The sequence below is a fragment of the Anabrus simplex genome, chromosome 6, assembly GCF_040414725.1.
Source record: "Anabrus simplex isolate iqAnaSimp1 chromosome 6, ASM4041472v1, whole genome shotgun sequence".
NCBI classification, from domain to species: domain Eukaryota; kingdom Metazoa; phylum Arthropoda; class Insecta; order Orthoptera; family Tettigoniidae; genus Anabrus; species Anabrus simplex.
The window spans coordinates 28992759-29018420 of NC_090270.1; the positions used below are offsets into that span (position 1 = coordinate 28992759).

General features: G+C 40.5%; 7 non-coding genes across 7 annotated transcripts; all 7 read left to right on the forward strand.

The window, feature by feature from the left end:
- Positions 1–2912: 2912 nt before the first annotated feature.
- Positions 2913–3019, forward strand: LOC136876598 (U6 spliceosomal RNA). Its single transcript, XR_010860629.2, has one exon. It is a non-coding gene; the product is annotated as a U6 spliceosomal RNA (small nuclear RNA).
- Positions 3020–8654: 5635 nt separating this feature from the next.
- LOC136876597 (U6 spliceosomal RNA) lies at positions 8655–8761 on the forward strand. Its single transcript, XR_010860628.2, has one exon. It is a non-coding gene; the product is annotated as a U6 spliceosomal RNA (small nuclear RNA).
- Positions 8762–9869: 1108 nt separating this feature from the next.
- Positions 9870–9976, forward strand: LOC137501374 (U6 spliceosomal RNA). Its single transcript, XR_011018518.1, has one exon. It is a non-coding gene; the product is annotated as a U6 spliceosomal RNA (small nuclear RNA).
- A 1108-nt stretch (positions 9977–11084) lies between these two features.
- Positions 11085–11191, forward strand: LOC137501375 (U6 spliceosomal RNA). Its single transcript, XR_011018519.1, has one exon. It is a non-coding gene; the product is annotated as a U6 spliceosomal RNA (small nuclear RNA).
- A 1108-nt stretch (positions 11192–12299) lies between these two features.
- Positions 12300–12406, forward strand: LOC137501371 (U6 spliceosomal RNA). Its single transcript, XR_011018515.1, has one exon. It is a non-coding gene; the product is annotated as a U6 spliceosomal RNA (small nuclear RNA).
- Positions 12407–13692: 1286 nt separating this feature from the next.
- Positions 13693–13799, forward strand: LOC137501376 (U6 spliceosomal RNA). Its single transcript, XR_011018520.1, has one exon. It is a non-coding gene; the product is annotated as a U6 spliceosomal RNA (small nuclear RNA).
- A 1108-nt stretch (positions 13800–14907) lies between these two features.
- LOC136876594 (U6 spliceosomal RNA) lies at positions 14908–15014 on the forward strand. Its single transcript, XR_010860625.1, has one exon. It is a non-coding gene; the product is annotated as a U6 spliceosomal RNA (small nuclear RNA).
- Positions 15015–25662: the final 10648 nt, after the last annotated feature.

Below are 25662 nucleotides of genomic sequence, written 5' to 3' on the forward strand. Positions count from 1 at the left end.
GTAAAGAAAGGAATAGAATTAAGTAATTTAATAGATATATACTTACCAGATATTGTAATAGGAGTTGAATCATGGCTGAGAAATGATATAATGGATGCAGAAATTTTCTCACGGAACTGGAGGGTGTATCGTAGAGATAGGATAGGAATGGTAGGACGGGGAGCATTCATTCTCGTGAAAGAAGAATTTGTAAGCTACGAAAAAGTTAAGGATGAAAAACATGAAATTCTGGGTGTATGGCTCATCTCTAAAGCTAATAGACAGCTTGATGTCTTTGGAGTGTACAGACCAGGAAATGGTAGTGCAGATGCTGATTCAGAATTATTTGATAAGATAATCAGCTATGTAGGAAACGATAAGGAATGGAACGTGATTGTAGCGAGTGATCTCAATTTACCAAATGTCAATTGTGAAGGTAATGCGAACGACAGGAAGCATGAACAACAAATGGCAAATAAGTTAATATAGGAAGGGTACCTGATTCAGAAAGTGATGGAACCAACTAGAGGGAAGAATATTCTGGATGTGGAGCGGGTAAAACCAGATGAGCTATATAGAGAAACCGAAGTAATAGATAGTAATAGTGATCACGAAGCTGTTTTGGTGGTAATTAAAAATAAATGTGAGAGAAAGGAAGAGATTAAAATTAGGACTGTTAGGCAGTACCATATGGCTGATAAAACAGGCATGAGGGACTTTATAATAAGTAATTATGATCGGTGGAAAAATGTAAACAGACTCTGGGATGGGTTTAAAGCAATTGTTGAAGAATGTGAAAATAGGTTTGTACCTTCAAAGGTGGTGAGGAATGCTAATCTTAGTGAAAAATGGAAGAGTATGTATAGGTACTTTAAGGCAGAAACAGGTTCCAAGAAGGACATTTCAGGAATAATTAATGAACAAGGGGACTGTGTATGCGAGGATCTTCAAAAGGCAGAAGTATTCAGCCAGCAGTATGTAAAGATTGTTGGTTACAAGGATAATATCCAGATAGAGGAGGTGACTAATACTAAAGAAGTATTAAATTTACCTATGGCAGCAAAGACATTTACAGTAAGATACAAAAGTTGAAAACTAGAAAAGCAGCTGGAATTGATAGTGTTTTGGGGTATATACTAAAGACAATGGGTTGGGATATAGTACCATATCTGAAGTACTTATTTGATTATTGTTTACATGAAGGAACTTTACCAAATGAATGGAGAGTTGCTATAGTAGCCCCCGTATATAAAGGAAAGGGTGATGGACATAAAGCTGAAAATTACAGGCCAGTCAGTTTGACATGCATTGCATGTAAGCTTTGGGAAAGCATTCTTTCTGATTATATTAGACATGCTTGCAAAATTAATAACTGGTTTGATAGAAGGCAGTTTGGGTTTAGGAAAGGTTATTCCACTGAAGCCCAACTTGTAGGATTCCAGCAAGATATAGCAGATATCCTGGATTCAGTAGGTCAATTGGACTGTATCGCGATTGACCTGTCTAAGGCATTTGATAGGGTAGATCATGGGAGACTACTGGCAAAAATGAGTGCAATTGGACTTGACAAAAGAGTGACTGAATGGGTTGCTCTGTTTCTAGAATATAGAACTCAGAGAATTAGAGAGGGTGAAGCTTTATATGTCCCTGTAAAAATTAAGAGGAGAATCCGTCAAGGCAGTATTATTGGACCTTTATGTTTTCGTATATATATCAATGATATGTGTAAAGAAGTTGAATCAGAGATAAGGCTTTTCGAAGATGATGTTATTCTGTACAAAGTAATAAATAAGTTACAGGATTGTGAGCAACTGCAAAATGACCTCGATAATGTTGTGAGATGGACAGTAGGCAATGGTAAGATGATAAACGGGGATAAAAGTCAGGTTGTGAGTTTCACAAATAGGAAAAAGCCTCAGGGTTTTAATTTCTGCATTGATAGGGTGAAAGTTCCCTTTGGGGATCATTGTAAATACCTTGGCATTAATATAAGGAAGGATCTTTATTGGGGTAATCACATAAATGGAATTGTAAATAAAGGGTACAGATCTCTGCAGATGGTTAGGAGAGTATTTAGGGGTTGGAGTAAGGATGTAAAGGAGAGAGAATATTTGTCTCTGGTGAGACCGCAACTAGAGTATGGTTCCAGTGTATGAGACCTTTACCAGGATTACTTGGTTCAGGAACTGGAAAAATCCAAAGAAAAGCAGCTCGATTTGTTCTGGGCGATTTCCGACAAAAGAGTAGAGTTACAAAAATGTTGCAAAGTTTGGGCTGGGAAGACCTGGGAGAAAGGAGACGAGCTGCTCGACTAAGTGGTAAGGACATCAGTAGACGAATAAGTTTGGATGGTGTCTTTAAAAGTAGGAAAGATCACAATATGAACATAATATTGGTATTCAAGAGGACAAATTGGGACAAATATTCGTTTATAGGAAGGGGAGTTAGGGATTGGAATAACTTACCAAGGGAGATGTTCAATAAATTTCCAATTTCTTTGCAGTCATTTAAGAAAAGGCTAGGGAAACAGCAGATAGGGAATCTGCCACCTTGGCGACTGCCCTAAATGCAGATCAGTAGTGATTGATTGAGTGTTTGATTGTTAGGTACCATTCCGGCATTTGCCTGGAGGAGAAATGGGAAACCACGGAAATCCACTTCCAGGATGGCTGAGTTGGGAATCGAACCCACCTCTACTCAGTTGACCTCCCGAGGCTGAGTGGACCCCGTTCCAGTCCTCGCACCACTTCTCAAATTTCGTGGCAGAGCCGGGAATCGAACCTGGGCTCCCGGGAGTGGCAGGTAATCACACTAACCACTACACGTCAGAGGCGGACAGATGGATATATAAGTAATAAAGTTATAGGGAATCCATAGGAGATGTGCATTACCCGTTATTAAGTACATATACAATTTCGTGAGAGACAGCTTCCGTACTCGCTTCGGTGGTACATATACTAAAATTGGAACTATACAGAGAAGATTAACATGGCTCCTGCGCAAGGATGACACGCAAAATCGTGAAGTGTCCACATTTTTTATTTCACTTACCTTACCTCACATTTTTCTCTCACCTAAAGTAGAAAAGTGGCAAGAATACATTTTTTCGGAATCCAAATTTTATTACCTGAAGCAATTTGTTGTAATTGCTGTTTTCACGGCCTGGTGGCCATGATCATTAAGGAGTTAAAGTCTAAACGGTCTGGTACCATGGTTAGCCGGCTCAAGCCCCGTTGGTGGAGAAAAAATCACCATTAAAATATTGGCCGGTTCTAATCACTAGATTGAGTGCCAAAAACCTGGATTAAATTCCAAATCTCTCCGTAGTCGATGGTGATTCGCCCGTCCGTCGGATGGAACGTTAAGCCCTGAGCAGACAGGAGTAGGCTATGTGGTTCGAGTCTTGTTGGTCGAAAGAAATGTTCACCATCAACATGTTGGCCGGTAGGTTAGAAGAGGTGATAGTATACTATTTATAATCACTAGATTGAATGCCAAATACCTGGATAAAATTCCAAATCTCTCCGTAGTTGATGGTGATTCGTCCGTCCGTCGGATGGATCATTAAGCCATGAGCAGACCCCGTGGTGCTGTTCGACAAGAGTAGGCTATGTGCCGGCACCGGGTTTCACCCTCTCCCGTCCTCCTATCTACGTCATTCGTTTTATCTCATTCACTCCTCTGATGAGGTTGATGTCAGGAAGAGCATCCGGTCATAAGAACTCGCACGACGGATTCATCTCACCTCATACCCCGTATCTCATACTTATTTAATCTTTTACCTGCCAGTAAATCTACCGACACGAGGCTGACGTATTTGAGCATCTTCGAATACAATCAGACTGAGCCAGAGTTGAACTAAGAAGTAAGCAAACAAATATAAAGAAAATTAATACGGTACCATCTTAAAACACTGAGCTAGTTTTCACGAAATAAGAATCATATCACTCTCCTTCATTTATCGGTTCAGTGAGTGTCTGGCTAAAACATGGCAGCTGGACTGGAACTGACCAACACCTCCTAGATAATAAGGCCTAACAACAGCGTAGTGATGTCACGATGTGGAGGCGATGGCAATGCAGAGAAACGCGGAACATAGTTAAACACAGACATGATTTTAATATTTTTTGCCAATGGAATAATTTATACTAACAAATAGCGTTTCAAATTTGAAGGACATTGAATTATACTGTCGTTATTACCGTATTTTAGTGACTCTGCCATTAAAGAAAAACAGCAAACAGTTGTAAAACACGACGGCATTTTGCAATGTTAACTTACTTAGGCCGAATTGCTAACATCACAACAGGATATATTTCATATTTCAATTTAAATTAGCATTACATGATCTTAAAAGAAAACTAGCACGTATAATATTAGCATAGGCCTAACATCTAAGCTGATGTAGCACCACTGGCAGTATATGCACTTGAGCCTACAATGTTTCCTCCCTTGAAGTTCATGTATGGTTTAATGAGAATTTCACCTACCATCGATGTTACTAATTTGTAATTCTGTTCGAAACCTTTATGTATTCCAGAAAGTATGTAAGTTTCTAACCTAATGTTGGACTACCATTCGGACTGGAGCCTACTCTTTTAAAAGCATTGACATGTGGCAACATTAAATTGCTACTGTCTCATAAATTTGTAAAAATCGCACGGCGCAACAGGCCTGAAGGGCTTGGCCTTGTCCTTGCTCAGCCCGAAGGCCTGCAGATTATGAGGTGTCTTGGGTTCGGCAGGACGAATCCTTTCAGCCGTTATTCTTGGCTTTCTAGACCTGGGCCGCTATCTCACCGTCAGATAGCTCGCAAATGTAATCACGCAGGCTGAATGGACCTCAAACTAGCCCTCAGATCTAGGTAAAAATCCCTGACTTGGCCGGGAATCGAACCCGGGGCCTCCGGGTAAGATGCAGGCATTATATCCCTTCACCACGGGGTCGGCCATAAATTTGTAAACATGAGGAGATATCAGACAGAAGATTGAACAAATAACAAGAAAATCATGTACATACTCCTTTATGAACTAACAAATGTTTTAACTATGTCTATTAAATGAACTGTGGGGACATCATCCTCGGTGTTCAATTCACCAACTAGGATTAGAATTAACTTATTTATTGAATCTTTCTACACATTGATACACTCATTCCTTGTGATGCAGCAGTGATGTTTTGTAACTAAAGAATATACCGCATTTGTATTAGTAATTTTGTCCACATATACATTAGAAATATTTTATACTTAAATAAAACCCGCTTAGAATAAAGGCCATGTCCTATAAGATGATTACATATGCCATGCAGTATGGTTGCCTTGATGTATCGACGTACAGACAAATTACTTACGTTCCCTTCATCACAGTACAACAACCATCAGGTAACAACGTGTTTATTGTACTTTTCAGCTGTGTTGAAATTCTGTGTATGAGATAAGTACGATCTTCAATGACTCTGTTTATTGCTCCTTTTTCTATTCTACATTTTTGCCTGATTCTTTTAACTACTCCTCTTCCAAGACCATGACTGTCAGAGACGGCAGTGGCTTATATATTTTCCAACTGCCCATCATATTTATAGTCACATTCTGGCAGGATCAGTACTAGTTACTTCCCATAAAATATCACCGACTTTGAAATGTCTGTGGCATACCTGTAAAATAATGTATCACCTTGAGCGAAATTCGTGCATTTACAGAGTGAATCGGCCTACACCAGCAACTCCTGTAGGTGGTATGTTTTAATGCGTATAATAATAATAATAATAATAATAATAATAATAATAATAATAATAATAATAATAATAATAATAATAATAATACCTTTGAAATAATGTATCCCATGATTGTGAGCTAACATAACCTTATATCATTGAAGAGTAAATATGCCTGCATATCACCAGCTGTTGCGTGTAGTTAAGTACGTCATAGGCCTATACTGATTTTGATTGTGTGAGAATGTAATAATAATAGTTACCATTGAGTTAGTTGTAAATCTGTAGTCTTGTCTTGGAATTGCACGTAACCATATCTGCTGCATAACCTCGTCTTTCGTAAACTTAATGCATGCACTTCGTTATCACTGCCGGAATTCTCCTTAAAGTTGAGTACGCAACATATCAGTACCATTACGTACAACGCTATTAGCAATTGGCACCATTAAACGAATTAAAACACTTCTAATTTCAGCGTTACATGGACAAACTCATTGCTGTGTTATTACTGAAAAGGTTCAAGCTTGCCTCCCGATTCTGACGTCACAGTATATTCCCAGAAGAGTTGTGAGCACAGCCGTCTCGATCCTCTTATACTGCCTGCTCTATGCCACTATTTTAACACAGGAAGGCGCGACTACCGACATTTCTCCAAGTCGCCGTAAGAGTGCAGCAATAGACGCACAATCTTCGCTGTTAGTGTGGGTGTAGCACTGTGTTATTGGTGCATGAATGTGTGTGTAAACCTGAGTTATTTCGTACAATAAGTAAACGTGTCTGGTCACTTTCGTTCGTACAAGAGATATTTTGTATAGAACTGTGAAATGAATTAATCATGTTATGCTAATAGATATTTCAAAAGTGATTGTAAGGTGTTGGTACTCGTTTCTTTTCGTTGGTGTAAGTCCTATTTTTCGTAGAACTGAAACTTCAGATTCTTTCCCCGAAATATTCCACTGTTTTGTACCATTTTGCTAATCTCGGCAAGGTGGTTCACAGCCAGAAAAGATACGACTCCATGAAATACCGTCTAGAAGGGAATTAAGAGAAAAGCGGCTGTCGGCTTTATCTAGGCAAGGACCTAATAAAGGAAGTAATTGGTTATCCTCAGATTACTCTCAGATTACACCTTATTTCAGAAGGTGATGGAGACTCCGCGGCTCAGGCGGCAGCGCGCCGGCATCTCACCGCTGGGTTCAGTGGTTCAAACCCCGGTCAATCCATGTGAAATTTGTGCTGGAAAAAGCGGAGGCGGGACAGGTTTTTCTCCGGATACTCTGGTTTTCCCTGTCATATTTCATTCCAGCACCACTCTCGAATATCATTTCATTTCGTCTGTCATTCATTAATCATTACCCCGGAGGAGTGCGACAGGCTTGGGAAGCCGGCTCAATCCCTATCCTCGCTGCTAGATGGGGGCTTTATTCATTCCATTTCTGACCCGGTCGAATGACTGGAAACAGGCTGCAGATTTTTTTTCAGAAGGTGATTCAAGCCATGGAGGATAGTGGATTTCTTGTGATAAGAATTGTGACGGACAATCACAAAGCAAACGTCTTCATGTTTAGACATTTTGGACAACCTCAGATATCCAGTCGATAATATTCCAATCAAACTAAAAACAGGAAATCAAATCCTAATTTGCAGGTACTAGGTTCATGTTGATGAAGAGAGGATGGAGTGTGCATTTGTATCAGCAACATCTCATTGCCTAGAGCTTCGAAACCGCTAAATGGAACTGATTATGCATCAGGACAGAGTAGAAGTTCGATATTCAAAACCTTGTTTTGTTGCTCTGGTGAAGCATATGCAGGAGTTCGCTGAAGCTGCTGTGCCCTATTGTCGACGTCCTTCAAACGTTCGAGCTTAATACGAGAACTTGCGACGTCTTCCCTTTCAGAATACCGGACGAGTTGGTCGTGCGGTTAAGAGCACGTAGCTGTGAGCCTTCGTCCGCAAGATAGTGGGTTCGAATCCTACTGTTGGCAGCCCTGAAGATGGTTTTCCGTGGTTTCCCATTTTCACACCAGGCAAATTCTGGGGCTGTACCTTAATTAAGGACAAGGCCGCTTCCTTCCCATTCCTAGGCCTTTCCTATCCCATCGCCGCCATAAGACCTATCTGTGTCGGTGCGACGTAAAACAACTAGCAAAGAAAACCTTTCAGAATGTGCTTTTTACAGTGTGAGGTCAAATAATATCAGCAAAATGTTAGCGATATTATCCTAATCAAGTTCGTAATACCTCTATTTGTTTATATTGCGTAGGCAAGAACACATTAAGTACGGTACCATTCCAAGCCTTCGTCCAGGGAAATCTTTAAATTGTGCATGAAGAGGCCAACTGCAACTTCATACAGGAATTTTTGCCGATATTTAATATTACTGATGTAATTTACGAGCTTTAGTGAACATATGACCATACTGCATAGTGTTTTGTACGCTGTCATCATTAGAATAAGTTTAAAACATTGTGCATCTATGTCTGCCATCTAGCGGAGAAATTTTGTCGCAGCGTAGTCGCAAAAAGGCTCGCATAGAGCAGGCAGTATAGGAGGATCGAGACGGCGGTGGTTGTGAGGCATTATACATCTAGGAGGTGTTGAACTGACACTATCCATAGAGAGTCCATTTGCCTGAGTCGTCCATCTAGCGGTATACGAAGATACTACATCATTGCAACTCGCACTCTAAACGTCACGTTCATTGATTGGTCACACGTTTATGTCTACAGAAGCAAAAGCGTTAGTTTATTCACACGAAAAACAGAAATATAAAATCTATATTCAAATATCAGATCAAAATATTGTAAAACATATTTATTCTCACCAATACACTTACTTCCAATGCCTAGGAAACCAAAGGGAGATGAATATATAAGTAATAAAAATACAGTGAATCCTTAGGAGATATTCATTACCCGTTATTAAGTATATATACAACTTCGTGAGAGACAGCCTCCGTACTCGCTTCGGCGGTACATATACTAAAATTGGAACGATACAGAGAAGATTAGCATGGCCCCTGCGCAAGGATGACACGCAAAATCGTGAAGCGTTCCACATTTTTTTTCACTTACCTTACCTCACATTTTTTCTCTCACCTAAGTGGCAAGAATACATTTTTTTCGGAATTCAGATTTTATATTACCTGGAGTAATTTGTTGTAATTGCAGTTTTTATGGCCTGGTGGCCATGATCGTTCAGGCGTTGATGTCTAAACGGTCTGACACCATGGTTAGCCGGTTCAAACCCCGTTGGTGGAAAAAAATCACCATTAAAATATTGGCTGGTTCTAGTCACTAGATTGAGTGACAAAAACCTGGATTAAATTCCAAATCTCTCCGTAGTTGATGGTGATTCGCCCGTCCGTCGGATGGAACGTTAAGCCCTGAGCAGACAGGAGTAGGCTATGTGCCGCCACAGGGTTTCACCCTCTCCCATCCTCCTATCATACATCATGTCATTCGTTTCATCTCATTCACTCCTCTGATGAGGGTGACGTCAGGAAGAGCATCCGGTCGTAAACAGTCGCCATGACAGATTCATCTCACCTCATACCCTGTACCTCATACTCATTTACTTTTTTACGTGCCAGTAAATCTAACCGACACGAGGCTGACGGGGTTGAGCATCTTGAAATATCAACAGACTGAGCCAGGGTTGGACTAACAAATAAGCAAACAAATATAAGCAAAATAAATACGGTACCGGTACCATCTTAAAGCACCGAGCTAGTTTTTACTGAAATAAGATTCATATCACTCTCCTTCATTTATCAGTTCATTGTGTGTCTGGCTAAAACATGGCGGCTGGACTGGAACTGACACTATCCATAGAGAGTCCATTTGCCTGAGTCGTCCATCTAGCGGTATACGAAGATACTACATCATTGCAGCTCGCATTCTGAACGTCACGTTAATTGATTGGTCACACATTTATGTCTACAGAAGCAAAGGCGTTAGTTTATTCACATGAAAAACAGAAATATAAATTTTATATTCAAATATCAGGTCAAAATATTGTAAAACATGTTTATTCTCACCGATACACTTACTTCAAATGCCCAGGAAACCAAAGGGAGATGAATATATAAGTAATAAAAATACAGAGAATCCATAGGAGATATTCATTACCCGTTATTAAGTATATATACAACTTCGTGAGAGACAGCCTCCGTACTCGCTTCGGCGGTACATATACTAAAATTGGAACGATACAGAGAAGATTAGCATGGCCCCTGCGCAAGGATGACACGCAAAATCGTGAAGCGTTCCACATTTTTTTTCACTTACCTTACCTCACATTTTTTCTCTCACCTAAGTGGCAAGAATACATTTTTTTCGGAATTCAGATTTTATATTACCTGGAGTAATTTGTTGTAATTGCAGTTTTTATGGCCTGGTGGCCATGATCGTTCAGGCGTTGATATCTAAACGGTCTGACACCATGGTTAGCCGGTTCAAATCCCGTTGGTGGAAAAAAATCACCATTAAAATGTTGGCCGGTTCTAGTCACTAGATTGAGTGCCAAAAACCTGGATTAAATTCCAAATCTCTCCGTAGTTGATGGTGATTCGCCCGTCCGTCGGATGGAACGTTAAGCCCTGAGCAGACAGGAGTAGGCTATGTGCCGCCATAGGGTTTCACCCTCTCCCGTCCTCCTATCATACATCACGTCATTCGTTTCATCTCATTCACTCCTCTGATGAGGGTGACGTCAGGAAGAGCATCCGGTCGTAAACAGTCGCCATGACAGATTCATCTCACCTCATACCCTGTACCTCATACTCATTTACTTTTTTACGTGCCAGTAAATCTAACCGACACGAGGCTGACGGGGTTGAGCATCTTGAAATATCATCAGACTGAGCCAGGGTTGGACTAACAAATAAGCAAACAAATATAAGCAAAATAAATACGGTACCGGTACCATCTTAAAGCACCCAGCTATTTTTTACTGAAATAAGATTCATATCACTCTCCTTCATCTATCAGTTCATTGTGTGTCTGGCTAAAACATGGCGGCTGGACTGGAACTGACACTATCCATAGAGAGTCCATTTGCCTGAGTCGTCCATCTAGCGGTATACGAAGATACTACATCATTGCAGCTCGCATTCTGAACGTCACGTTAATTGATTGGTCACACATTTATGTCTACAGAAGCAAAGGCGTTAGTTTATTCACATGAAAAACAGAAATATAAATTTTATATTCAAATATCAGGTCAAAATATTGTAAAACATGTTTATTCTCACCGATACACTTACTTCAAATGCCCAGGAAACCAAAGGGAGATGAATATATAAGTAATAAAAATACAGAGAATCCATAGGAGATATTCATTACCCGTTATTAAGTATATATACAACTTCGTGAGAGGCAGCCTCCGTACTCGCTTCGGCGGTACATATACTAAAATTGGAACGATACAGAGAAGATTAGCATGGCCCCTGCGCAAGGATGACACGCAAAATCGTGAAGCGTTCCACATTTTTTTTCACTTACCTTACCTCACATTTTTTCTCTCACCTAAGTGGCAAGAATACATTTTTTTCGGAATTCAGATTTTATATTACCTGGAGTAATTTGTTGTAATTGCAGTTTTTATGGCCTGGTGGCCATGATCGTTCAGGCGTTGATGTCTAAACGGTCTGACACCATGGTTAGCCGGTTCAAACCCCGTTGGTGGAAAAAAATCACCATTAAAATGTTGGCTGGTTCTAGTCACTAGATTGAGTGACAAAAACCTGGATTAAATTCCAAATCTCTCCGTAGTTGATGGTGATTCGCCCGTCCGTCGGATGGAACGTTAAGCCCTGAGCAGACAGGAGTAGGCTATGTGCCGCCACAGGGTTTCACCCTCTCCCATCCTCCTATCATACATCACGTCATTCGTTTCATCTCATTCACTCCTCTGATGAGGGTGACGTCAGGAAGAGCATCCGGTCGTAAACAGTCGCCATGACAGATTCATCTCACCTCATACCCTGTACCTCATACTCATTTACTTTTTTACGTGCCAGTAAATCTAACCGACACGAGGCTGACGGGGTTGAGCATCTTGAAATATCATCAGACTGAGCCAGGGTTGGACTAACAAATAAGCAAACAAATATAAGCAAAATAAATACGGTACCGGTACCATCTTAAAGCACCGAGCTAGTTTTTACTGAAATAAGATTCATATCACTCTCCTTCATCTATCAGTTCATTGTGTGTCTGGCTAAAACATGGCGGCTGGACTGGAACTGACACTATCCATAGAGAGTCCATTTGCCTGAGTCGTCCATCTAGCGGTATACGAAGATACTACATCATTGCAGCTCGCATTCTGAACGTCACGTTAATTGATTGGTCACACGTTTATGTCTACAGAAGCAAAGGCGTTAGTTTATTCACATGAAAAACAGAAATATAAATTTTATATTCAAATATCAGGTCAAAATATTGTAAAACATATTTATTCTCACCGATACACTTACTTCAAATGCCCAGGAAACCAAAGGGAGACGAATATATAAGTAATAAAAATACAGTGAATCCATAGGAGATATTCATTACCCGTTATTAAGTATATATACAACTTCGTGAGAGACAGCCTCCGTACTCGCTTCGGCGGTACATATACTAAAATTGGAACGATACAGAGAAGATTAGCATGGCCCCTGCGCAAGGATGACACGCAAAATCGTGAAGTGTTCCACATTTTTTTTTCACTTACCTTACCTCACATTTTTTCTCTCACCTAAGTGGCAAGAATACATTTTTTCGGAATTAAGATTTTATATTACCTGGAGTAATTTGTTGTAATTGCAGTTTTTATGGCCTGATGGCCATGATCGTTCAGGCGTTGATGTCTAAACGGTCTGACACCATGGTTAGCCGGTTCAAACCCCGTTGGTGGAAAAAAAAATCACCATAAAAATGTTGGCCGACCTGGAGTAATTTGTTGTAATTGCAGTTTTTATGGCCTGGTGGCCATGATCGTTCAGGCGTTGATGTCTAAACGGTCTGACACCATGGTTAGCCGGTTCAAACCCCGTTGGTGGAAAAAAATCACCATTAAAATGTTGACCGGTTCTAGTCACTAGATTGAGTGCCAAAAACCGGGATTAAATTCCAAATCTCTCCGTAGTTGATGGTGATTCGCCCGTCCGCCGGATGGAACGTTAAGCCCTGAGCAGACAGGAGTAGGCTATTTGCCGCCACAGGGTTTCACCCTCTCCCGTCCTCCTATCATACATCACGTCATTCGTTTCATCTCATTCACTCCTCTGATGAGGGTGACGTCAGGAAGAGCATCCGGTCGTAAACAGTCGCCATGACAGATTCATCTCACCTCATACCCTGTACCTCATACTCATTTACTTTTTTACGTGCCAGTAAATCTAACCGACACGAGGCTGACGGGGTTGAGCATCTTGAAATAACATCAGACTGAGCCAGGGTTGGACTAACAAATAAGCAAACAAATATAAGCGAAATAAATACGGTACCGGTACCATCTTAAAGCACCCAGCTAGTTTTTACTGAAATAAGATTCATATCACTCTCCTTCATCTATCAGTTCATTGTGTGTCTGGCTAAAACATGGCGGCTGGACTGGAACTGACACTATCCATAGAGAGTCCATTTGCCTGAGTCGTCCATCTAGCGGTATACGAAGATACTACATCATTGCAGCTCGCATTCTGAACGTCACGTTAATTGATTGGTCACACGTTTATGTCTACAGAAGCAAAGGCGTTAGTTTATTCACATGAAAAACAGAAATATAAATTTTATATTCAAATATCAGGTCAAAATATTGTAAAACATATTTATTCTCACCGATACACTTACTTCAAATGCCCAGGAAACCAAAGGGAGATGAATATATAAGTAATAAAAATACAGAGAATCCATAGGAGATATTCATTACCCGTAGGGATTCAAACCTACTATCTCCCGGATGCAAGCTCACAGTATATATACAACTTCGTGAGAGACAGCCTCCGTACTCGCTTCGGCGGTACATATACTAAAATTGGAACGATACAGAGAAGATTAGCATGGCGCCTGCGCAAGGATGACACGCAAAATCGTGAAGCGTTCCACATTTTTTTTCACTTACCTTACCTCACATTTTTTCTCTCACCTAAGTGGCAAGAATACATTTTTTTCGGAATTCAGATTTTATATTACCTGGAGTAATTTGTTGTAATTGCAGTTTTTATGGCCTGGTGGCCATGATCGTTCAGGCGTTGATGTCTAAACGGTCTGACACCATGGTTAGCCGGTTCAAACCCCGTTGGTGGAAAAAAATCACCATTAAAATATTGGCTGGTTCTAGTCACTAGATTGAGTGACAAAAACCTGGATTAAATTCCAAATCTCTCCGTAGTTGATGGTGATTCGCCCGTCCGTCGGATGGAACGTTAAGCCCTGAGCAGACAGGAGTAGGCTATGTGCCGCCACAGGGTTTCACCCTCTCCCATCCTCCTATCATACATCATGTCATTCGTTTCATCTCATTCACTCCTCTGATGAGGGTGACGTCAGGAAGAGCATCCGGTCGTAAACAGTCGCCATGACAGATTCATCTCACCTCATACCCTGTACCTCATACTCATTTACGTTTTTACGTGCCAGTAAATCTAACCGACACGAGGCTGACGGGGTTGAGCATCTTGAAATATCAACAGACTGAGCCAGGGTTGGACTAACAAATAAGCAAACAAATATAAGCAAAATAAATACGGTACCGGTACCATCTTAAAGCACCGAGCTAGTTTTTACTAAAATAAGATTCATATCACTCTCCTTCATTTATCAGTTCATTGTGTGTCTGGCTAAAACATGGCGGCTGGACTGGAACTGACACTATCCATAGAGAGTCCATTTGCCTGAGTCGTCCATCTAGCGGTATATGAAGATACTACATCATTGCAGCTCGCATTCTGAACATCACGTTAATTGATTGGTCACACGTTTATGTCTACAGAAGCAAAGGCGTTAGTTTATTCACATGAAAAACAGAAATATAAATTTTATATTCAAATATCAGGTCAAAATATTGTAAAACATATTTATTCTCACCGATACACTTACTTCAAATGCTTAGGAAACCAAAGGGAGATGAATATATAAGTAATTAAAATACAGTGAATCCATAGGAGATATTCATTACCCGTTATTAAGTATATATACAACTTCGTGAGAGACAGCCTCCGTACTCGCTTCGGCGGTACATATACTAAAATTGGAACGATACAGAGAAGATTAGCATGGCCCCTGCGCAAGGATGACACGCAAAATCGTGAAGCGTTCCACATTTTTCTTTCACTTACCTTACCTCACCTCATATTTTCTTTTTTTTTTTTTTTTTTTTTTTTGCTAGGGGCTTTACGTCGCACCGACACAGATAGGTCTTATGGCGACGATGGGATAGGAAAGGCTTAGGAATTGGAAGGAAGCGGCCGTGGCCTTAATTAAGGTACAGCCCCAGCATTTGGCTGGTGTGAATATGGGAAACCATGGAAAACCATCTTCAGGACTGCCAATAGTGGGATTCAAACCTACTATCTCCCGGATGCAAGCTCACAGCCGCGCGCCTCTACGCGCACGGCCAACTCGCCCGGTCCTCATATTTTCTCTCTCGCCTCAATTAGGAATACGTTTTATCGGAAACCAGATTTCATATTACCTGGGCCAGTTGGTTGTATTAATTGCTGTCTCCTCTTTGAGAATCCTTGTGATGGCTCGCAGGCCTAAATAATTTAAGCCAATAAAATCACAGTCTCATAGGCTTTCACCAATTCTCTTATACAGTGCTCAGAAGAAGTTTTCCATATTCTGTTTTGGTACACTTTGTATTTTGCTATGTTTATCATAGATACAAACATAATACGTTACAGAAATCAACAACAACAACCTGCAATCAAGTATGCAAAAGTGACAGAATGCAATAATAGCATGGAGTTGGTAATGTAGTGTATCAGAAAATTTTAAGTAAGAGAAGGGAGAAGACTAGACTTACCGTATAGAATTAGAACCTATGCAGGAAAGGAAGCATGGGGAGAAATCCGTGGGAGGCTTCAGTTAGAAAATAAATATATCGGCTGGACTGACCGCAAGTATAAAATTAGAAGGGATTTTAGCAGAAGCGATTGGGGTAAATTTTCATTCATTGGTAAGGGTGTGAACGAGTGGAACAGTTTACCAGGGGTAGTGTTTGATCCTTTTCCAAAATCTGTACTGATATTCAAGAAGAGAATAAACAGCAACAGAAAAAAGAAATGTTAGAGGGCATTCAAACAGTGCAGGTTATTGTAAATAAAAAAAAATTTGTGAACAAATCACTTCCATCCCCTGGTCTCTGAAGATTGGACAGCCGAAGTAGGGAACTGCCTGTAGGGGTGAAGTACAGTGGGGACTTTGAGGGCCCTGGGACCGCTATAGTAGCTGTGAAGGCCCTTCAGGAACTCTGAAAAGCGGAAGCAAAAGGGGCTCTGGTTAAGACGCAGAAGGTCGTTATGCTACATAGGTTTCCAGTGTAAATTGTATAATACTGTATTCTAGGAAAATATCTTCTCTTGTTGTGCTTGATAATAATGTATTTTAGTGTACCATTTGTCACCGAGGTAGACACTTCTTTTGCAAATAAATTGAATTTAATTTGATGTGGGATTTTGAACGCATACTTATTGTGTGGCAGATCAATACTGTGTAGCCACCTCCCGAGGCAAGCTTGAACACTATGAGGCATAGCTTATTCAGCACTAGAGAATTCTATTTGTTTTGGAGAAATTTATCCCCTTCTCGGAAAGCATCTTCAGTCAGTTGCTGAATGTTAGCAGGAGGATTAGATCAGTTCATGCCATGCATGTTCAACACTGTTCATGTCCTCAGAATATGCCAGCCACATTATTTGTTGTATGCTGTGCGTCCTAAGGAACCAACTGCCCACTTTGCCTCACCCACAGTGGACTGCAAATCCTGTAACTACAGGTTGGAGGATGTTTGTTCTCTATGTTAGACCAAATATGACAGAACTGCTTTTCTGCCGATTGTGTTCATCTCTCACCGAATTGTTTCCAGACTCTAATGTTCATGTTGTATGGGTACAAAGGAGCCTACGGTGACTGAAAGAAGCAGACATTTCCACTTTTCCTGATGCCAGGATCTATGAGTTGTTGTCGGCCTCACACGAGCTGCCTTATAGAGTGATTTAGGAGGAGCTTTTGGCTCAGGACTCTTTGACATCACACCTCTGTCATGCAGCTGATTTTGCATTGTTTGGATTGACACATTAGAGCCGGCCCCACGGTGTAGGGGTAGCGTGCCTGCCTCTTACCTGGAGGTCCCAGGATACCGGGCGAGTTGGCTGTGCGGTTAGGGGCGTGCAGCTGTGAGCTTGCATCCGGGAGATAGTGGGTTTGAACCCCACTGTCAGCAGCCCTGAAGATGGTTTTACGTGGTTTCCCATTTTCACACCAGGCAAATGCTGTGGCTGTATCTTAATTAAGGCCACGGCCACTTTCTTCCCATTCCTAGGCCTTTCCTGTTCCATCATCACCATAAGACCTATCTGTGTTGGTGCAACATAAAGCAAATAGCAAAAAAGGAATAGGAAGTCCCGGGTTTGATTCCTGGCCAGGTCAGTGATTTTCACCTGCATCTGAGGGTTGCTTCGAGGTCCACTCAGCCTCATCATCATCATCATCATCATCTTTATCATTTTCCATTATCCAGCTGTAGCTGGGTAGGAGCAAATACAGTTCCTCTCCACTTTCTTCAGTCTTTCCACCACTCCTCCTCCAACACTGTGTCCCAGTCCAGGTTTCTTTCTCTAATACTGCATTGGATTGTGTCCTTCCATCTCAATCGTGGTCGTCTGCGGCCTCTCCTTCCTTGCATTTGCATTTCCATCCCTTTTTTTTGGCATTCTTTCATCACTCATTTGCTTTATGTGCCCAAAACAATCTTAATCGGCTCTTCTCTATTCTATCATTCATTTTTTCCACTCTAATTTCTTCCCGGATTTTCTCATTCCTTATTTTGTCACTTCTACTCTTCTGTATCATACTCCTCAAGAACTTCGTTTCAGCTGCCTGTATTCGACTCTCATTCTTCTTTGTCATTGTCCAAGTTTCTGCTCCGTAAGTTGTTATGGGTACATAATACATGTTGTATACAGTTTCCTTTGCTTCCATTGGCACATCTTCGTCCCATAACATGTTTCTTACACTATGATAGAACCAACTTCCAGCTTAAATCCTCTTACTAATTTCAGCATCCAGTCGAGCATTCTCCATTAATTCACTTCCCAGGTATTTGAACGTCTCCACTACTTCCAGAGGCTTGTCTGCAAGTCTAATCTTACTTCCCCTTTTCTCCCCCCTCTAGTCATAACAAGATTTTTACTCTTTTCTACACTTACTTTCAATCCACATTCTTCAATCTCCCCATTCGCCACATCCAACTGTTCTTGAACATTCATATCATCTTCTCCCCAAATCACAATATCATCTGCAAACAACATGTTCATTTCTCTTCCTCCATATGCTGCTTTTGCTGTTTTCATGATGTCATCCATTACTATTGTAAACAGGATTGGTGATAGAACACTTCACTGTCTCAGCCCACTAGTGATTTTGAACCAACTTGTCCTGCCACCTTGCGTTTACTTGCAACTACAACATTGCCATGATCATTTTTATTAATCCCTATCCAATTCCTTTTTTCACCACACTGTCCCAAACTTTAGTCCTGGGGACACTGTCATATGCCTTTTCAGTGTCAATGAATGTCATCACCATATCATTCCCATATTTCCATTGCTTTTCCCTTAGTTACCTCATAATAAATAAGGGCTCTGTTGTTGACCTTCCACTTCTGAAACCAAACTGATTTTCCAGTATCTGATTTTCAACCCTCAACCTTACCCTACTTTCCAGTATCCTCTCCACTATCTTAGCAACATGGAATATCAGAGTAATTCCCCTGTAATTATTCAATACTTTCTTATCGCCTTTCTTGAAAATTGGGATGATTATTCCTTTTTGCCAATTCTCAGGGACCTCCTTAATCTCCCAGACAATTCTGAGAACTTGATATGTCCACTGCAGGCCTACAGCTTCAGCTGCCTTTATCATCTCCTCTGAAATTTCATCTATTCCAGCAGTTTTTCCATTCTTCATCTTTCTTACTGCCATTTCAATTTCATTCATTGTAATTTCTTTATCCATTTCTTCATCAACTAATTGCCTTTCCTGGTGGTCTGTTGAATGACTGTCATTAGTTTAATGTTCAGCAACTTCTGAAAATACTCTCTCCATATATTTCTTATTTCTTCTGGCTTTGTTAATATCATGCTGCCTTCATCCTTCACAAATATGGTGTTTACTTGGTCTCTCTTTTTGTTTCTTAAGATACCATACAATAATTTCTTGTTGCCCTACACATCATCTCTCAATTTCTGTGTGAATAAAAGGCTCAGCTTTTCCTCTTTTCTTCCTCCACTGCTTTCTTGGCCAAATTCTTTGCCTCCACATATTTTCTCCTACTTTCTTCAGTCTTAGATGTTTTCCATGCTTTCCATGTCATTTTCTTTTCCTTCACTTTACAGTATTCTTTACCCTATCATTCCATCAGTGTGTCTCTTTGTCTTTCACATTTCCTGATGTTCTACCACATACCTTTTCTGCACATCCAACCAGTGCTTCCTTAAATGTTTTCCATTCATCTTCAACATTCTCCATCTCTGTCCTGGGTACCAATGGTATTATTTAGCCTACGGGATTAAAATTGATGAGCTATCCGATGGTGAGAAAGCAGCCCTGGTCTAGAAAACCAAGACACCTCGTAATCTGTAGGTCTTCGGGCTGAGCAGCGGTCGCTTGGTAGGCCATGATCCTTCGAGGCTGCTGCACCATGGGGTTTGATTTGGGTTTGGATTGACACATTCACACAGGTGAACAGTAGCATCGACTGGGAATTAGGGGCAAAAGAATCTACGGACAACAAAAAGTACCGGGATTTGTGGGGTATAGCGGGGAAAGAGGGGGGGGGGGTGAGTATATATATATATAGAGGGTCTTTATTTATGCTTGACAAGGACTTTCTCGCTCGACCTTGGCCGCCGATGACAGGCCGCTATCGGCCGCTGGCGCGAGCGGTTTCTGGCACTTCCTGAAGTTGCTGAGAGCTGAGCTCCAAAATAGTAGGATGTTCAATGAAGCTACTGCGTACTGTATGTCTTATTGTATAGTATTTTATTGTGATTGTGTATAGTGCTGTAATGTATGTCCTGGGAGAACACACAACCTAAATACTTGAAATTATCGACCTGTTCTAGCTTTGTATCACCAATCTGACATTCAGTTCTGTTAAATTTCTTACCTACTGACATCAATTTAGTCTTCGAGAGGCTAATTTTCATACCATACTCATTGCACCTATTTTCAAGTTCCAAGATATTAGACTGCAGGCTTTCGGCACAGTCTGCCATTAAGACCAAGTCGTCAGCATAGGCCAAACTGCTTACTACATTTCCACCTAACTGAATCCCTCCCTGCCATTTTATACCTTTCAGCAGATGATCCATGTAAACTACGAACAGCAAAGGTGAAAGATTACAGCCTTGTCCAACTCCTGTAAGTACCCTGAACCAAGAACTCATTCTACCATCGATTCTCACTGAAGCCCAATTGTCAACATAAATGCCTTTGATTGATTTTAATAATCTACCTTTAATTCCATAGTCCCCCAGTATGGCGAACATCTTTTCCCTCGGTACCCTGTCATATGCTTTCTCTAGATCTACGAAACATAAACACAACTGCCTATTCCTCTCGTAGCATTTTTCAAGTACCTGGCGCATACTGAATATCTGATCCTGACAGCCTCTCTATGATCTGAAACCACACTGGTTTTCATCCAACTTCCTCTCAACGACTGATCGCACCCTCCATTCCAAGATGCCAGTGAATACTTTGCCTGGTATACTAATCAATGAGATACCTCGATAGTTGTCGCAATCCTTCCTGTTCCCTTGCTTATAGATAGGTGCAATTACTGCTTTTGTCCAATCTGAAGGTACCTTACCAACACTCCACGCTAATTTTACTACTCTATGAAGCCATTTCATCCCTGCCTTCCCACTATACTTCACCATTTCAGGTCTAATTTCATCTATTCCTGCTGCCTTATGACAATGGAGTTTATTTACTATCCTTTCCACTTCCTCAAGCATAATTTCACCAATATCATTTTCCTCCTCCCCATGAGCTTGGCTGTTTGCAACACCACCATGATGATTTCCTTTTACATTGAGAAGATGTTCAAAATATTCCCTCCACCTCTCCAGTGATTCCCTGGGATCTATTATGAGTTCACCTGAATTACTCAAAACACTGTTCATTTCCTTTTTCCCTCCCTTCCTAAGATTGTTTATTACTGTCCAGAAAGGTTTCCCTGCTGCTTGACCTAGCCTTTCCAGGTTATTACCAAAATCTTCCCATGACTTCTTTTTGGATTCAACAACTATTTGTTTCGCTCTGTTTCTTTCATCTACGTACCAATCCCTGTCAGCCTCGGCCCTTGCTGGGAGCCATTTCTGATAAGCCTTCTTTTTACGTTTACAGGTTGCTCTCACTTCATCATTCCACCAAGATGTTCGCCTTTTCCCATCTTTACAAACAGTTGTTCTTAGGCATTCCCTTGCTGTTTCTACTACAGCATCCCTGTATGCCACCCATTCACTTTCTATATCCTGAACCTGCTTACTGTCTACTGTTCGAAACTTCTCACTAATCATATCCATGAACCTCTGTCTAATTTCCTCGTCCTGGAGATTTTCTACCCTTATTCGTTTGCAGACAGATTTCACTTTCTCTACCCTAGGCCTAGAGATACTTAGTTCACTACAGATCAGATAGTGGTCTGTATCATCGAAAAATCCGCGAAACACTCGTACATTCCTAACAGATTTCCTGAATTCAAAGTCTGTTAAGATATAGTCTATTATGGAGATGGTACCCCTAGCCTCCCATGTGTAGCGGTGAATAGCCTTATGCTTGAAGAATGTATTCGTAACAGCTAAACCCATACTAGCACAGAAGTCCAGCAAACGCTTCCCATTCCCATTAGCTTTCATATCTTCCCCACATTTACCAATCACCCTTTCGTATCCTTCAGTTCTATTCCCAGCTCTTGCATTGAAATCACCCATTAGCACTATTCTATCCTTGCTGTTGACCCTGACCACGATGTCACTTGATGCTTCATAAAACTTGTCAACTTCATCCTCATCTGCACCCTCACATGGTGAATACACGGACACAATTCTTGTCCTAATTCCTCCCACTGACAAATCTACCCACATCATTCGCTCATTTATGTGCCTAACAGAAACTATGTGGCGTGCAATGGTATTCCTGATAAAGAGCCCTACCCCAGACTCTGCCCTTCCCTTTCTAACACCCGTCAAGTACAACTCATAATCTCCTATCTCTTCCTCATTATCTCCCCTTACCCAAATATCACTTACTCCTAGCACATCCAGATGCATCCTCTTTGCTGACTCAGCCAGTTCTACCTTCTTTCTTCCATAAGCCCCATTAATAGTGATAGCTCCCCATCGAATTCCATTTCGTTCGCCAAGTTGTATCCAAGGAGTCCATCGCCTGTCAAATGGGAGTGGGACTCCATTACGCCCATAGGTCCGAGGCATGCTTAAAGTGTTCTGGGCTTGGTAAATTCATGAAGCAGGATGCTGCCCTACTTGCACATAGTCCAAGTGAGGATCTCTCCTCTAAAGGGTTATGGACCACCGGTGAATTGTATAGTCCTAGCCGCCTGAGCACAAGGAGGGCCACGACTCAGATTGTCCGAGATGCCCACTCCCATTCCATAGCAACTGGTATCCCGACTCTCAGGACCACTTACTAGGCCACTCAGCCGTTGCCCATGGTTCACGAACTAGGATGTGACTACAGTAACCCACAAACATGAACCATAATATTGAAGTTTTATTATTATTTTGTATAAAAGAACATATAATATTTTATATTGATATTCAAATCGGTAAAACAATGCAAAGATATGAATATGTGAAAATTCTGGACATCAGTGCCTTTACACTGCTTTGTTATTGACAGTCGACAGTATTAACAAGAGCCTGACAATGTGTTTTCTTTCTTTGTGTGTGGTGTTTTGGCATTTGATTTGGATGTTGGAATCATAGAAAAATAATGTTTTACGAGATCTGAAGTAGCAACGAGGAGAGATCTTTCCTCAATATTTGACAGGGACCAAGCTACCCACCCCAGAGAGTATTCTTACTAACATAGAAGAATTAAAACAGAAACAGCCTGAAACTAAATAATGTCACAATTTTCTTTGTCCCTATGCTTTTGTCACTAGTAGGACCAAACCAGTCCAGACCAATTGTCTTGTCCAGACCAGGATTTTGTGGCTCTAACCTATCTTTAGCTTTCATCTTTCATGTTATTCAGTACCTGTGGATAATGCACTGACATTGGCAAATCTGTTTGGTGTATTGCGAGCTCACCAGAGCTGCAGCTATGTTGGATCTGTAACGTATAGTTTCATTTCTTCATTGTATAAAGACCAGCAACCAGTATAAATCATGCCAAAAGAAAAAGCAGCTAAAAGTATTCTGCTTCAACAGTTGATGTTTGGAGAACTAACCTTATACATAGAGGAAAAACAATTTTGTTTAGAGTATACAATAGTGCATAGTGCTGTTTTTTATTGCACAGATAGCTGCATGCATATTGTGCTGTTTTTAGTACATATGAATATGCCTTCTAGTTAACACATACATTACGGTATTTTTTCCTCCTGTTTAAAGACTAGTATTATTATTCCCTTTCCCCAGTCTTCTGGCACATGTTTCTGACTCCATATGAACTTTAACAATCTGCTCACCCATTGTAGTCCAACAGGTCCAGCAGCCTTCTTCATTTTCACACTAATTTCATTAATTCCTGGTGCCTTCCCCATTTTCATTTTATGGACTACTAATTCCACCTCTGACATGGTTATATTATCATCTTCTATTGTTGAGTCATCACACCGTATTACCGTACTACTTTCTACTCTGCATAATTTCTCACATTCAGCAGTTTAACAAAATACCTCTTCCCTATTCTCTTTATTTCTTCTGGATGTGTTTCAACTCTCCAACTTCCTCTTTGACCTCTTTCTTTTCTATTACTTTGTATAATTGCATACAGCATTCTTTTACTGCCAGTTCCATCTGATTCCATCGTTCATGTAAATTCTTCCCAACTTTTCTTACCAATTTCTTACATTTCCTTCTATTATCTGCTTTGCTGTGCACTTTATAGATGAAATGCAGCAAAACCCTTGCTTTCAATTTTCTATTTCTCTTAATCACAATGAATACAGCAAACTAGTCCTTCTTCACCTTCCCTTGGAGCCGTTGCTTACGCTATTATACAAAGCTGGGAAATGAGCCATGAGAAGTAGGGTCACCAAATTTAGTTTTCAGTCCTCCTGCTAGGATTGCCTTTCTTCGACATAAGTTTTGAATGTCTTCCTATGTTCAGCATGGATTTTGTGACAAGTGCTTGTGGAAATTCGCTAATATATAGCCAATTATGATACTTGCAGAGAAACCACGTGTTTTGAATGTTGCTCGTGATCCATGTTTGTTGTAGTCCTAATAATCCCGTCAATATGATATTAACGTGTCCGGTTGGAAACTTATTTACATCAGAATCTTGAGGTTATAAGTCATCGTAGTGTTTGGGAAATATATAGTCAGTTTATACTCATGAAACAGCTATTACTTAAATTGTAGTATTTGTAATGGGTCTCCAGTTCAGAGTCACCATTTGAATCTTACATCACTGCCTAGCCTAACTTTACTTTAACACTTTTCTGTTCAAAGGTTGTCGGACCAGATTCGGAATATTTTGGCACTTTGATGAAATATTCCTTGCAATATTGTCCAACAAAGGCTAGAGTAATTTCTGCAGCAACAATAGTGGCAATGTTTCATTATTGCAGGTCCTGCTCATGAGTTCCCTTAAAAACCTGTCTTTCAGGTAGTGGGTACAGATCGGTAGATAGTGTTTTTTTGGGAGATAGTGTACTGCTTCAATAACAAAATCGTAATAAACATTTGTATCAAAGCCCTGAAGAAAGCGTTAGGGTACCTTAACACTCTCTTGTTTTGAAAATGGATTAAGCATACTGCAGGACTATGAGTTGCACGTGAGGATATTATCTGTAGACAAATGTCATACCGGTAGCTAGTTTCTTCTTCTGCTACATGTATCAAATATCCAGCTATCATTGCCAGTGAAATTGATGACAGAGTAATATAGATTCTGAAAACAGAAAAAAGTAATTATCACGGCTGAGTTAAGGATCAAATCATTTGTAAGCAATTTAAAAAATGTTTGTTAAATTAGCCTGTAGATGACCTGTTGGGCAGTAATATGCAGACCTTTATAGTGTTCTCTCTGAATTTACACTTCTGTTTATAAAAAGCCTGGATCTGCTCAATCAAGAAATTTGCTTTCAAATCACCTTGTTCAGCTAGTCCTGTAATTTTATTTAGTTGACTGTCAAGTCCATGATAATTTTTTTCATTTTTGAGTTGATGCATCCTTTCTGTTAAAGTTGTAATAATATGTTTCTGCTTTGCTATAAGTGCTCTTTGTTTCCTACATTTCCTGGCTATTTTCAGTTTCAAACCTCATTTAATGCAGTATAGTTTATGTTTAATAGAACACTGTGTGCTGTGGTTTTATATAATGGTTCACTGAAAAGTACAAGTGGAGGGTCATTCTCTTCACTGGCTGTAGATGTGCTTGGTTCCACATGAAGTTCAATTTTCTTGTAGGGTTTAGCTTCATTTCCCAATTCTAAAGCCTTTATCTTAAGTGGTCTTCCTGTATGTGATTGTGTCCGGGAAAGTCTTGAAATA